The 5,858-nt window shown below is 41.8% G+C and overlaps 1 pseudogene; it reads right to left on the bottom strand.

Moving 5' to 3' along the window:
- Positions 1–3,456: 3,456 nt before the first annotated feature.
- Positions 3,457–3,575, bottom strand: LOC111744993 (annotated as a pseudogene).
- Between the last annotated feature and the right edge of the window lie 2,283 nt (positions 3,576–5,858).

Here is a 5,858-nt window from a genome sequence, read left to right as displayed (position 1 = left end):
ACCCCCCTTATCCCTGAGGAACCATCATGTTTTCCTACTGTGTTGAACTTGGAGATCATTGACTTGTTAAGTCACAGAATTTCAGACCTAGAAGCACTCTCCTTAGCTGAGGAAAGACCAGAGTGGTAGTGAGTGGCTAACTCAAGGTCACACGGCAAGTGAGCCGCAGAGCCAGGACCAGAAACCATCAAGGTCAGTTTCTCAGCTCTATAATGAGAGGTGATCTCTGAAGTTCCATTAGGCCTAACAGTCTGACGTTCTGGTCGCAGTTATCTGGTCAGATCTCTGCTCCCCCATGGTGGTTCTAAGTAAGCACTAAATTTTGCTCGGTAGTTTGACTTTAAAAAAAAAATTTTATTTGTTTAGAGCATTTTTAGGTACACAACAAAATTAAGTGGCAGGTGCAGTGACTTCTCATATGCCCCCTGCCCTTGCATGAGCATAGCCTTCCCTGTTATCAACGTCCCCCGCCAGAGTGGTAAGTCTGTTACAATCGATGAACCTACACTGAAACCCCATTATCACTCAGAGTCTAAGGCTTACATCAGGGTTCACTCTTGGTGTTGTATATTCCGTGGATCAACGTGAATTTATAATAATACGTAATTGCCATTATAACATCATACAGAGTAGTAGTTTTACTGCTTTAAGAACCCTCCCTCCCCTCAACTTCTGGCAACCCCTGATCTTTTCACTGTCTCTAAAGCTTGCCCTTTTCATGTAGTTGGAATCATACTGGAAGTATCCTTTTCAGATTGGCTTCTTTCATTTAGTAATGTGCCTTTAAGTTCCCTTCACGTCTCTTCATAGCTTGATAACTCATTTTTTTTTAGTGTGAATTATATTTCACAGTTTAGATGGACCGCAGTTTACTTGTCCATTTACCTACCGAAGGCCGTCTTGGTTGCTTCCAAGTAGGGTGACTTTTTGACTGTGCAGAGATGGATTATTCAACACCTTCCTCATCGGAATGAGATGAAATTAAATCTCATTGTGGGGGAGGAAGCAACGTGACTCTAGCCTCGAGCTTCTTTCGACTGTTCTAATAATCAAATAGACAAGAGATAGATTAGCAAGAGAAAATGACATATGTGCAAACAAATTTAATTACATACACATGTACGGGAACCCCACATACATGAGTGTGTCAGAGACCCCACACACGAGAGGTTCAAAGAAAAAAAGGAGGTGAACTATATGTGACATCTGAGCTCAGGATGAGGGAAGGTGCCTGTGGCTTCGGAGGGGAGGATGGTCGTTGAAGGACAATAAGAAGAGCAGATGTTCAGTAATCAGTGATTCGCCCTGCTCTACGGATAGGTCATAAGAAGTTATTTCTAGTGATAACTCTCGTTGTGGGCAAAGCCCCTAATTTGAATTTCTTAAGGAAAAGGTGAACGTTTCTCGTGAGCCTGCAGGGTCTTGGTTGCCTTTTGCCGAAAGTAATTCACATGCCAAAGTGGCACATCTTGGGGTGACTCATTCCGAACCCCTACGTCATTAAATCTATCATCTCATGTTAAATCTCTGATTAAATCTGTTAAAATGGTGGTTCCCTGGACCTTTGGATTTCACAGGGCAGTAAAATTAAGAAAACTATTTGGGCATCTGCATTGGGTTGATTTTACTGAGTAAATATGCATGTTTTTATTGTAAGACTATCACTTATTACGATCCTACTATTATAAAAGAAAAGACATTTTAACTCAAAAAATAGAGAGTGCACAATATCAGAATACATCACAGCGAGAGAAATAAATTCTTTTATGGAAAAGTCTCTCATTGTTCTTATTTTTCTCATTTTGCACAAATCAGTAAAATCCTTGTCACCCACCAAACACAGCCTACAGATCGGCCTCGGGAACCCCTGCTTTAAGGAACTAGCCAGTGTTACAAATTTCTCCTCTGAAAGAGCTCTCCTGCCTCTGAATGCCTCCCTTCAAGAGATGATGGAGGCTGAAGACCTTGCCAAGCTGGCTAAGAAATCAGTGAGGGCTGGAAAGTGTGTCTTCTCAAGCTGAACTTCCTGGGAGAGCACCTGTAACTTCTGTTTCTAGATGATAAAACACTCTTGAGGCCTAACGTGCCCTCAAAGTAGAACAGGGGGGAGAAAAGGAAGAGTTTGCTCCTGTGAATGCAAAGATGCCGGGCCAACAAGATGTAGGTTAAGTCCTAGACGGACGGTGGAGACTATTGCTGTGCGGGGCCTTCACAGCGTGCACATTCGGCAAATTCAGAGAAGGGAGAGGAGGGAGAGGAAAATAACCCCAGAGAGAAGTTGAGAAACCGGCATCCTGCTTTTATTTACTCAGTGGCTTTTTGACAAACTGCCCATTCCCAGGACACAGCAGTATAATTCTTAATAATATCCACTCGGGTAATGCTGGAACTTCTTTTTAAACAACGTTCTGTTTTTGACAAACACATGTTCCTCACAGCAATTTGTACACTTCACTTGGTTTGTATCTTACATTATATTGTCTCAGACAAGATGTATTTAAAAAAATAACAACAATTTTATCCCTTTGAGGGATTGGCTAGGTAGGTGGATACAAGCCAGGATCTAATTCCTAAGATTCCGGTTGGTCGTAAGACTGCGCCTGTGTTCTGTTTGATCAATAACGCTGCATTTTGCTATCTCTTACAATACTCTGCCTCTCTTCTCATAGTCGGGGGAAAATAAATCAATCTAGGACTCTTTCTAGATGACGGGGTCATTCAGCACTCCCCAGGCAGCGGGAGCCCCTGAGAAAAAGGACCTTCGGGATTTCTCCCTACAGGAAAACAGGAAACCACGGCCCCATGGAATGTAAAGAGGTTCTCGCCACAACATCTCTCCTAAACTTGAAGTTATTCCCAAAGACCTCATTTCCTCGGAAAAGCTGGAAAAAAAAAAACCCCCGAAAAACAAAAAAACATTCTAGGTGGGCTGGAAAAGGGAGAGAAGTTGAAATAAGAAGAAAAATTATTTAGGAATATAAAGTCTCTGCAATTAAATTAAGCTCTGGTGGGTTAGCATAATTTACCCCAAAGATAAGGATAGCCTTTTTTTACTGGGGTAGGCGGCGAGGCTCTTTGAGATGTTCTGGAATCCTTCGGGAGAATGTTATGGACATTCTCGTCACCTTAAGAGTTGCGATGTTTGACCACTAGATTTTTACATCATTAAAATAATTTTCAAAATAAAATAGAAAGTTAAATGATACATTAAAATAATATATCCTCATTATAGAAATTTTGGGAAAAATAGAGAGTGATCACCATAATCTCCGCCTGGTTACAGCACAGCTACGTTTCTTTGTGATAATCTTTCTGTGTATGTTTTACAATTTATTTTTATTTATTTATTTTATTTATTTATTTTTATTTTTTCAGGCGAGGCAACCCTCGGTTGACCTCACAGATTTGCAAGGACCTTGTCAGCTTACAATCCCTTATTTTTTTTTTTATTTTTTACGCCTATAGCACCTGGTCTTCCTAAGTGGTCTCCCATCCAAGTACTAACCAGGCTCGACCCTGCTTAGCTTCCGAGATCAGACAAGATTGGGCTTGTTCTGGGTGGCATGGCCATAGACTTGTGAATGTTTTTTTTAGAAACAACGGTGCCCTAACAAGCTGTATTCTTTGGTCACTTTTGTGCGTGTGCCTTTTAGCATGTCACCGCTTCATGAGTCCCGCTTTCATTGGCTATGAACTTCCTTCTTGTGGGTGGCACGTTTTAGTTAAATATTCCCTTATCGAGTTTGAGAACAATAAGTTTTTAGTTTGGGTCGTCATTACCCACTGGAAATCTAGGGAAGTGCCTATCTGCCATGACGATGCCTATGTGAGCCAATGTTAGGCTTCCCGGTCTTTATTAATGGAATAGATACAGATAGTGATTCATGTTGAATATACATTTCTTGGATTCCCAGGAAAGCAGAACATTTTTCTCTATTCTTTTGTTCGGCCCTTCAATTTTAATCGGGGGTCCGTGTCTTAAGCAGAACCAACTAGAATGAGGTTTACCATCGATGGTCCTTAGAGATTAGCCGTAAATATTCCAAGGAGGAGCCTTGCACGGGAAATGGGGGTGAGAGTGCCAAACGCCTTCACCGTCATGATCGAACATGCTATTTGAAGTATAATTATAAATTAATTATAAATAGATGGAGTGTTATTTTAAAACGGAAGACTTCTCTCCCCGCTTTTCCTCCCTAGGGTGGTTTTCATTTGGTTCAGCACTCGTTCCGTGTGGACTGAACTGTTTTTTTTTTTTTTTTTTTTTTCTGATTCCCCACTATGGTCAGCGAAGTCAAGAAAGCAGTTGCGTATGAGGTTATTAATTGAAATGAAAGATTCACACATTCACACATTCTGAAGCATGATCTTAGGTCCTTTTTACTCCTGTTGAAATGTCCCACTTCCAGCCGGAAGGCTGTCTGACCGGTTTCACCGTCAGGTTTCTGACCTTGCCATTTTCCTATCGTCCCATTTCTGTGCACCTTTTCGGTGTGCCGGCACCCTAAATTCTTTTTCAGATCGTTTATCTTTGTTTCATATTACTAACTGACATCTCTTGAGTACTGCCTGTGCCAGGCATGGAGCTCAGGATTTTGGGGGGCATTACTGATTTAATCCTTGCCACACTCTATGTGGTACTTACTAGTGTCCCCATTTTACAGATGCTGGCACTGAATCTCAAAGAGACAAGCCAACTTGCTCTGGACCCACAGCAGGTGCCTGGGGAGAAATGTTGCAGAAAAATCAGACCGGCGAGAAACCAAGCACCACTCGGAGAGTTGGAGAACTCAAGTTTATTATGCTGGTGGCCCCAGAAGAGCTAATGCTCCAAAGATCTGGGCTCCGAGCTCGGGAGTAACCTTACTTTTATAGGGCTGTTATCGAGCAAAGGCAATACATCTGTTATCTAGACAGAACAAGCAAAGGGGAGGGTGAGTCTTCAGTTGATCTCGAGGTCACCCTGCCCTTTGGCCTATGCGGCAAACATGTCTACAGAAGCAGAACAAAGAGCTGATTACAAGGTTAGCTATTTGAATAGAAAATTCCTCTTCAGTAGCAGGCATTTGAACTCAGGTCCTTTTGATTTTAAGGGCCACTACAACATGTTGCCTCAAACTTGTAATTTAACCCCAAGGCCTTGAAAAAAGCACCCGACTCCTAAATCTTGTGCAGTATGGCCTAATATTTGTACATAGTAGATGCTAATGAAAAATCCTTGCTGACTAAAATGGGGATTGCTTGTTTAAAACTCTTATGTCTCCAAACGAGGCAGTTTCTCTGCCTCTCTACAAACTATAAGCTCACTTAATTGAGAATTCATAGGAACCTTGCTTGGGGCTGTGGTGGATTCGAGCATTTTAAATGTCTTTGGAATGGTCCGAATGAGGTTAGAATAGAAATTTTGATCTGAGAAACTCTTTATTACAGAAAAAATGAGTAAGCTGTGGATAAACTATACAGTGAGACTGTAGCAAAGGGTAGGACATTTAACATCCCTCCAACTTTGAAAGACAAAATCTTGTCCAGATGAAATGGTGTCCATGTTCCAGACTCAGAATTGTTGTCCTACTTGGACCTGACACATGTAGGTTTTCTCCGTGGGTGCTGTGGCCTCTCGGGATGTTTTTATACACTTGGAAAAGGAATCACCTTTTCAATCTCTTGGGTCTTAAAATCCAGTTGTGAGCTCTGTGTCATGAATGGTCTCCAAAGTAGGGACACACCTGTTTTCTTAAACCAAGTTCAAGCTTCAGTGTTTATACCCTCCTCTCAAGTGCGAGCAGGACCTCACCATTCTGGAACCTCCTGGAGCCACTTCGGTCACCGCTTTGGGCAAACTAAACATCTTTACTTTA

The sequence above is a fragment of the Pteropus vampyrus genome, unplaced genomic scaffold (genome assembly GCF_000151845.1).
Source record: "Pteropus vampyrus isolate Shadow unplaced genomic scaffold, Pvam_2.0 Scaffold144, whole genome shotgun sequence".
Taxonomy (NCBI): Eukaryota; Metazoa; Chordata; class Mammalia; order Chiroptera; family Pteropodidae; genus Pteropus; species Pteropus vampyrus.
Note: the sequence above shows the minus strand (reverse complement) of the source record. Positions and strands in the feature narration are given on the sequence as shown.